The sequence below is a fragment of the Sphaerodactylus townsendi genome, linkage group LG03, assembly GCF_021028975.2.
Source record: "Sphaerodactylus townsendi isolate TG3544 linkage group LG03, MPM_Stown_v2.3, whole genome shotgun sequence".
Classification (NCBI taxonomy): domain Eukaryota; kingdom Metazoa; phylum Chordata; class Lepidosauria; order Squamata; family Sphaerodactylidae; genus Sphaerodactylus; species Sphaerodactylus townsendi.
In genome coordinates this window covers 107,383,233-107,392,911 of record NC_059427.1, presented here as the reverse complement: position 1 = coordinate 107,392,911, position 9,679 = coordinate 107,383,233, and the positions used below count along the sequence as shown (strand labels likewise).

At 40.1% G+C, this 9,679-nt stretch overlaps 1 long non-coding RNA gene across 1 annotated transcript; it reads right to left on the bottom strand.

Annotated features, from left to right (window-relative positions):
• Nucleotides 1-1,373: 1,373 nt before the first annotated feature.
• LOC125428214 lies at nt 1,374-7,012 on the bottom strand. The gene is made up of 3 exons (XR_007243790.1): nt 6,900-7,012; nt 5,107-5,162; nt 1,374-1,731 (listed from the first exon to the last, which is right to left on the bottom strand). It is a non-coding gene; the product is annotated as an uncharacterized LOC125428214 (long non-coding RNA).
• Between the last annotated feature and the right edge of the window lie 2,667 nt (nt 7,013-9,679).

Here is a 9,679-nt window from a genome sequence, read left to right as displayed (position 1 = left end):
AACCTGAAACAGATGATGCAAGACCACATTATTTCTGCAAGCCTCCGGCTGAATTCTCAAGTTCTATTGGTTTTGATTTATGGCATGTAGCATTTATCTTCATTGCAGGGCTTCAAAGTTGTGTTATTTCATGTTTCAAAGTAATGTATGTTACATTTGTACTTTTATAATCATTTTACTTTTGCCACTGTAAGCCACCTCAAGCAAAGTTATGTCCTATAGATAGATAGGACATAAATTTAAGATATATAAGTTACTCTGAGTTTATGGAATAGAAGAGAAGATAGAAATCAGAGCCCTGATGCTGTTTGTTAGAAGTCAACCAGTCCATATCAGTAGTCTTACTCTGACTGGGGCCACTTTGGGGGAGGGAGGTACAAGAAAACACTTCCCATGGCTATAGGCTAAGGGGCAGTTCACAGAGAACAGATCCCCTGGAGGAAATGGCAGCTTCCAAAGGCAAACTCTATGACATCACTTCCCCACTGAGCTCTCTCCCATCTTCAAAACCTCATCTCAGTAATAGCTGTCCCCAAATCTTCAGGAATTTCCCAAGCCAGAGTTGGCAGCCTTAGTTACCTGAAAATGCAAACCTCAAATTCATGGATATATCACAGTTATTTCCTTGCTGTGGCTTACTTATTGATATAATAAAGACTGTGTTGATTATATAGCAGATATCTCATAACAGTTTGGAAATCAGGTTGTATTGAAAACTTTTGAATCATGATACTGTTATTATCTACTCCTCAAGAAGGCAAAGAAGAAGGCAGAGTTTAGGATTGGAAGTAATGTGTATTTCACTGTCTGAATGTACGTCTTTCCACAGGAAACTTCTTGGAGGATCAGATCCCCAGGATGAAAATGCTATAAGAAGCAGTAACAGCGTACAAGACAAACATTGAACCTAGGTGAGGGAGAGCTGTTTACTGGGAGTTTGTTTTAGCTGTTTCATTTAGTTTTAGCTGTTTTAGCTGTTTCATTTAGTAAAATAATCCACTAGTTTTCAGTGAGCTGACTGGTCATGCTGCTGAATACAAAGCAACCCCCCCCCCCCCCCCCGGAATTATATACCATTTTGTACTTGCTGAAAATGAATATGTATCGTTTGGGTATATGGAGATCCAGTGCCTCCTGTTCCTTTCTGCTTATAGGGATCTCTCTCCCTGCCATCTTTGCAAAGGTAGGCCAGTGCCTTGGTGAACTAACCATGGAGCAAAGAAGCACACAGAGGTCACTCGTTTCCAGCAGGAAGACTTTAATGGCAAGCAGTTAATAGCACTCTTGTGCACCTCTCAAGTCTCCCTTTCCTTCCCTTGGTCTACTCCTCTATGTTCCTTTTATCCCACCCTTAGGGGTCCCTATTTCAGACAACTAGTGGTTGGCAGGCTGTCTGTCAAGCCATGCCAGCTTGGGATTGGCCCCTCAGGGCTTTGGCCCCTCCTCCCTGATTGCAGCCTGGTCTGAGCTGTGCTGGCTTTGCTCCACTCTGCGGAAATTCTGAGGCTTGTTGATTGCAGCTGGGTTGGGGCTGTGCTGGTCACAACCTTCACAGTGGAACAACTGAGGCCTGCTGCCCAGGTAATCCAGTAAATTCCCTGCAGTTTCTCCTGGCTTCTGGTTTCCAGGAAGTTATACTGTTTGATGGTAAGTTCAGTGGCAGGTTTGCCACATGCAGAGCATCCTGTGGTCCTTGGATAACTCTCTGGGTAAGGAAGAGTGTGGGGAAGCCTGTGGAAAGATGGGAGATATTGCTTGTGAGATTCCAAACAAGGGCATTGGTGCACCACTCTGATAATCATTTTTGGGGAGCTAAAATGTTATTTCACGTCTTGATTCCACCCACTCTCTTCATCTCCCTTACCTGGTTTTGTTTCCTCCCCTTGTTGTCCATCCTTCATTTGTCTTCTGTTGTTCATCACCAACAAAAGCCAAGCACACTATGTGTCATAGATGCGTGTCTAGGTCCATAGAGGCCTGTTTCAGGTTTGGAAGAGTATATGGGGGGAAAGGCTTAATATCTTCCCTGCACATCAAATCTAGATCTGAATCAGATCCTTCATGCCTGATTTTTCAAGAACAAAATGCTGGGAACTCCATTCACTGACTGCTTGGTATCTCATGTAGTTGAGACCACAGTGTAGGATCTATGTGCTCATATATACTTGACTGCATTTATTTTATTTCATATATACTTGGTTGCATTTATTTTATTGGATTTATATCCTGACCTTTCCCATCAAGAATGGGCTCAGGGCGACTTAAAAGATAAATACAAGACAAATACAAAAATATACTTCTTCCATATAAACAATGAAATCTCCAATAGTTATAATACTCCCCAGAACCATATTACAATCTAATAAAACCTTCCTGATTGAACTCAGGAGAAGGGACATAGCACAATAATATAGAATCAACTTGATCCAGCAAGTCCAATAATAACTAATAGAAACAAATAATGGGAAGTGATAGGGAGGCCATCAATGGTGTAACCATTGTTGCCTCAACCATAGGCCTTGTGGAACATCTTTGTCTTACAGGCTTTGTGAAACCAAGCTAAATCCTGCAGGGTCTGGGTCTCAGTTGACAGAGGCTCCTTCCACACATACAGAATAATGCACTTTCAGCCCACTTTCACAATTGTTTGCAAGCGGATTTTGCTATTCTGCACATCTGTAAAGTGCATTGAAAGTGGATTGAATGTGCATTATTCTGCATGTGCGGAAAAGGCCAGAGAGTGCCACCAGACTGGGGCCAGAGACAATGAGACTCTGGCTCTGGTTGACCTATTAAAATTGGCAATGATATCTAATACATAGCTCATTCATTATGTATTGTACTTGTGAAACGTACTGAGCTAGATATTTAAATATAGAAAATGATCACCATACAGAGGGCTGCATGCAATTTGAAATCTCCCAGTGCATTGCGTAATATCATAAAGCTGCTGCAGGGTCCACTGGTATGGACTGGCTATGGTGTGTGTGTGTTGAGGGGGGGGAAACCCTTGTTTTCTTGATAGTATTGATCTTCTTGATAGGATATGTGTGAAGCTTTCTATTTGTTCCAGAAGGAACACAAAACACAGGAACTACACTGAGGCTAGCAGTAGCTTGGGGAGGCTGTTTCCTACTTTAGGTGAACAGCCTGAAGAGAAAGGGTTTAATTTCCCTCCACTTCTCACATACTGGCTAATTAACCCTAGCCAGTTCTTGCCTTGCTGTAGTGTGAAAAGTACGCAGCAGTGGGGCAAGAGGAAGTACGTTAGGAGAAGAAATCTTATCCTGACATACTTCCTCTCTCAGTGTGCAGAAGGGAGCAAGCAGGTTGGGACAAGAAATCTCACTTCAACATTCTTTCTTTCTCAGCATCCGGGAGGGAGAAAGCATGTCAGGACAAGAAATCTTGCCCTGATGCACTTCATCTCCCAGTGCTCACTCGGAACCCCCTGGAATCCCATCCATAACCAGCCACTGTCTACTATCTATACTTTCAATTCATTTTTCCAATAATTTTCTTTCCATTGCACCTGAAGAAGTGAGTTCCAGCTTATTGAAAGTTTTTGCTGGAATAAACATTAGCTTTTAACGTGCCAATGTATTTCTGTTCTGTTGTGCTACCATACTTTCCCAGTGTTTTTTTTTTAAAATAAGTTTCCTTATGACTACTTTTTAATATTAAAAATGAGAAAATGAGATCTGACCATGCGTCTCTCCCAAATTTACATGATCTATTTTTTTGCTTGGTTCTACCATCATCAGGTCTATGTGTGACCTTGTATAAAAGAGAACTAGTGTAGTACAGTGGCTGAAGTGTTCCTCCTCAGTCATGGATCTTACAGCATGACTCTGGCTGGTTAGTCTCCCTCTCCCTCTCTCTCTCTCTCTCAGTCTAATCTACTTTAGGATAAAATCATGTCTGTCTTCCTGAACACTTTGGAGAAAAACAGGTTGAAAAGATATGTGATGGATAATTATTCATATCATAGACACATACAAAGGCCAAATGTCCCATTGAGATCATTTTTTTCTTTTCCTTTAACAGATGATGTAACAAAATTCTACTAATGCAATTCACCCAGTCCTTCAGATGGACACACTATTTCTTTAATAGTCTAAGAATCAAGTTAATATGAAAAAAGCCATCTAATACAATGGTGGCAAACCTATGGCACGGGTGCCAGAGGTGGCACTCAGAGCCCTCTCTGTAGGCATGTGCAGAGTCCCCCCCCCCACATCTAGGCTGGCCTGGGCCGCTGGGTCTGATTATTAGCATTAAACCTAAGACCTTGTTTTGGGGAAGCAGTGTAGGTAACCCTGTTATTTCTGTTAAACCCCACTGATTTTCATGCAAAGAACTAAAGCGTGATTCTTTACCTGGGAGTAAGCTTGGTTGCTGGCAATGGGGTTTACTTCTGAGTAAACCCTCCTAGGGTCATGATTCACCCGTTGGAAGAGTTGGACGGTTGATTCAAAGCAAAGCCACCGTCTACCACCAAGCTTACTCCCGAGTAACGCACGCCTCGGAGCCAACTGTTTTTTCTAAACTAAAACCTCAGTATTCAGGTTAAATTGCCGTGTTGGCACTTTGCAATAAATAAGTGGGTTTTGGGTTGCAATTTGGGCACTCGATCTCAAAAAGGTTCACCATCACTGATCTAGTATGTAACCTACATCATGTTATACTGTGTAGAGGGGAGACTGCATGTTTGAACGCTTACCTACATAAAAGTGTCTTTCCTGCACGTGCATGTGGATAGTTAACATAATAGTTGTTATGTGCAAGCTTTCTATATGTATAGAACTTTTATGTGTTGGAGATGCTTCAGGAAAGAATTTATCATATCCATTCAAACACTGCTGGAAAGTGAAATTGTTTCAGCCTCTGTAATAAAATTGCCACATCTTTGTAAATGTTGGCATTTCATGAAATGAAATATACTAGACCTAGGAATGACTTTGCTTTTTTAAAGTGATGTTTTCGTGTAAAGAGTATTTTAGCATATTCATTTGAAATGCTAAGAAAAAAAAGCATAACCATCTCTCAGCTTTTGGATCATGTGGATACTGTAACTCTAAAACAGCATTCTGTTGCAATACAGACCCATGCTTGGAAGGCATCTTGAAGTATGCTCAGAAATGAGGCTGGCTCCATGTCCTCTGCCATTAATATAAAAACAAATGAAAAAATATGAATACTTCCATATCAATGTGTTACACTTTCACCCCAGTTACATGCCTTATTTATCTCAGCTGAGAAACAGAAGAAATGCTGTCACTGATAGATTGCCCATAGCTTCTTCTTGCTGATTGGTTTTATCACAGTTATCTGTGTCAGAATAAATATTAAATAATATTTATGGAATGTTCTGTTTTTCACTAAAAGTTACATGACTGAACTTGTGGTCTGTAGTAGTTAAAGCGTTGATAAAGGATGTGTGTTCAGGTATAACCCAGCTGAAAATATACATGAAAAATACATTTTTTGGCATTTTCAGGTATACTTGACTCCGCCAAATATATGCAGGATTTTTGGGATGCTGGGAAAAAATGGGTCCTGAAAAATCTAGAAAATATTCAGGATTAACCAGGAAGATTGGAAACCGGCATTTGAAGGCCCCCAGGACACATAACCTTTTCTCCCCTTTTCTTTTCCTGTACTTCAATGCTTCCTGGGCTTGGTATTGGCTTGCCAGGATGCTTGAGGTTCTGGCACTTTAAAAAGGCTTTATTTTTTAAAATGTTTGTTGTTTGCTGGAGTTGGTTTATATCAAGGTAATGTTTTGTGTATGGAGTCAACAGTGCCATAGGAAGGGAAAATGGCACCCAGGGAAAAAATTGTGCTCATGCCCCTCCCGCATGCCCCTGCCCCCCAAAACACCCTTCACCTACCTTTCAAAAGTGAAAAAAGCAGTCTTCTGCGGGCTGCAGAGGCAGTCGGAGGGGTGGGGGAGTGATTCTTCGCCCTCCCTGCACACGCACCCGGGGTGTTTGTCCCCCCCCATCCCGTTGTAGCTCCGTCACTGGGAGTCAAACATTGTCACTTTGAGATTCTTGCATTTTACATAGTTTCTGATTTTTGTGTTTGACAGTTTCAGATTCTCAGGTGTTATGATAGTTGGGCTTAGCCTAGCAACAGCTTCAATAGTATTCTTATTGGGGAGATTCTAGAGTTTAATATTTTTACAGATTTTTCCCTCTCCATAAAAACAATGGAGGATGGCTAGGGGCACCTTGTTCATGGCCCATAGAATTGGACCCCTTGGTCTAATTCACTTGAAATGTGAGGGTTATTTAAAGGACAGGCACCACCAGCAATCCTGCATTTTTTAGTGCCAGTTTATTTACATTCACCTTCTGCCAGCTGCCAGAAAAATAGGAAATAATGGAGCCTAAATATTTGGGAAGTGTGACCCCCCCCCATCTGAATACCATACTATTTGGAACCTGGGAATACTGATATTTTCCAGCACCAGTACACCCAGCTCTACAAAAAAATACTTTTCTTTTTTGCTACACACCGCTAGTGTTGGTCATGGACTGGGGAGACAGTTTCAATTCTACCATGAAGTTCACTTAGTTGACCTCAAGAAAATAATTCTCTTGTCAGTCTAGCCAACCTCACTATCTTAGTTAGAGAATAAAAGGAGGACAGGAAGGAAATGTGCTGCCTTGATCTTCTTTGGAGGAAGGACATTTTTTAAAAATCACATAAATCTAATAAAAATAGCATTCCAGTTCTGTTTCTATTAAAATCTGTTAGAATTATTAGCAAATTATTTACAAAAGGGTCATGTCTGGAGTAATGAGAAAATAATACTTAACTCTACCATTAACCTTGCCTCAACTAAAAAAAGTACCTGAAGTTTTATGTTTCAATCATTGTGTTTCACTTACCTTATTCCGTTGGTCACTTTGCTGAGATAAGTTCTTTCTGTAGTTGCTGGCTAATAAACTGTCTTGATCTTGCCTTCCTGGCACCTTGAAAAGGCTAAACGCTTTCATCCTCATTTGGTGCATGCCCCAAAAGCTAATTAAATGCTTGTCATCACACACTGTGTTTTGGTGAGTGACACTAGACGAATTATCTCCTTCAAGGCAAAATTAAGAGAACAAAACACATTTACAAGACTATTCAATGCCATCGTTGTCTAATAAAAGATTTGAAAGTATGTGAAATTGGAAAAGAAATGATACATTCTGAAGCAATTTTCATCCCATTAACTCAAGTCAAAAAGAATAAAAGCAGCTGTGGTTTAGAAGATCAGCAAAGAAATCTGATATGCAGTGAAAAAGCATGTCAGGCATATTTTGCTTTCTCTTGTCCAAGAAGTGCTATAAAACTCATAGAGAAACTTTGGCATCAGTCCAATAAGTGCTGAAAGTTACACACAGATCTTATCTTTGTGTTTCTTCTGTAACATTTTAAAAAGAAATCATGTCATCCCAACACCAGAGCCTCCCTCCCGTGGGAGATATAAGACTTGCCTTTTGACCATAACAGAAGAAATAGCAAACCAGGAAGCACCAATCACAGAGCTTATGTACTGTGTGGGAGGGTGTGAGACATATCCTCTTCTAATACCAGAATTTAATTAATTCCCAATTCACAGATTGATGTATTTAACAGTGGGCTGCACACATGCATTTGGGCTCAAAACTGGGACACTCAGCAAGTGAAAGATTGCGGAAGGCAAAAAAAATTGAGTTTAGGAAGAGGGTTGGCTGAAACACTGCCTGAAGAGCAAAGTGATAGTGGGAAATTTTATATCACAGCTCACAGGTCTAAGACTTGTCACCATCTAGTCATAGTTCATCTCTAGCCTCTCCTGTCCTCAATTAGCAGAAAAAACAAGTAGGTTGCAACTAACAAAGGTGGCAAATGATCAGACAGGAACCTGAACATCAGGGCATATCAGTACAGTAAACCTTTATTAGGCATAAATAATTCTACATACAGTATGTTCGTTTCATAAACAACAATACAACAAGGCATCCAATACACTAAGTTAGGATATCATAACTATATGGTGACACTGGCTTCCGTTGAATTAATAAGACACTACAAAGCTCTACTCATTTCAAAGGCTTTTATTGTTATCCTTCTCAGGACACCATGAGATTTAAATAGAGTCATGAGAAGCTGTGGAGGCAGAAAAATTTCTTATTGTTTATTTTTATTTATTTATTAATTAAATTTATATCCCACCCTTCGCAACAGGACTCAGGGCGGCGAACATCAATACAGATAAAAACAATACGATAAAACAATATGTACCAATTAAAACTTACAACAATAAAGCAATAATTAAGCAGATGGCGATAAAACCCCTTAAAAGACACCCATGGGAGGTTATGATGTTACAGTCAGGCTGGCTGGCAAGATATAAAAGATATAAAAGTTTAGATATGTGTATGCTTTCAAAGACCTGTCTTTCCTGGTTTAAAAAGGTAGCATATATTCACACACATTCTACTGAACAGTACTTTTTAAAAGTGTCATTCTGATGACCAGCCAGGATAATCTTGGCTTTTGTTACTTGGCCTGTATAATAGTAGTATTTAGTCTCCTCGAAAGAATGTGGCCTCTTAAATATGCAAAGGAGTAAAGACTGACCTCTCCAGTGACCACGATTGCCTGTTCTTCTGTGATAGCTGAGAACAGTGATTGAGTAACAGAGGCCAGGGCAGAGAATCAATTCTGTGCTAATGAGCATACGAAGCTATCAGGGAAACATATATTGGGTAGGTTAAAGGGAATATTAATCTGCTGACAAAGAAAAGGGAAAGGGTAGTTTTGGCCCTGAAAATGCTTTACCTGCTGTGCATAGATAATTTGGATGTGGGTTTCAATCTTTTGCTGAATTGTCAATAGCTGAATCTTGGAAGTTATTACATCAGACTAGAGCCAGTATGCACAAACAAATGGTGACATTGAGGCCATTTTATATTTTTTTTCCCATGGCTGCTATTTTCATGTGATGAGCCATTCTTCTACGGTGACCTGCCATACACAGAGTGGAACCTGGCCAATATAGCCCTGTTCACAAGTTACAGTGAACACATGTACAATTTGTGTACATTGTATACTTGACTGTTCTTCATATATGTGTTGAGTAATCGTTAAGTTACAGTCAAAACATGTACAATTGAACATACTACACAAAACCCACATTTATTCAAGCACTAATCCCCTGTTTCATCTGTTAAGTAAGTGTGCATCTCTAGGGATATGCAGCAAGAAAAAATCATTGTACTTTCATAGCTGGGGTTTGGGGATTTTTCAACAATTGCTTCTGTTTGTGTAAGACATTACCAGATTGGAATTCAATACCATGTAGTTTTTCAGGTTCTAGAGCTTTGGGATCATTTCTTTCAATGGGGAATCTACTGGAAGGTCTGGGACAGCTCTTTGTAAAGACAATGACTCCAAATTTACACAGAACATACACTTCCTTCTCATCTAAATACCTTCCAAGTTTCAAGTAAATCAGTCTAAAGCAGGGGTAGGGAACCTTTAACACTCAAAGAGCCATTTGGACCCGTTTTCCACGGGAAAAGAAACACTTGGAGCCGCAAATAATTTTTGACATTTAAAATAAAGATTGTATATATTGGGGTTTTTTACCTTTTACTCGGCTCATTCTGAGAAGTGCATGGATGCATCCGCAGGCAAG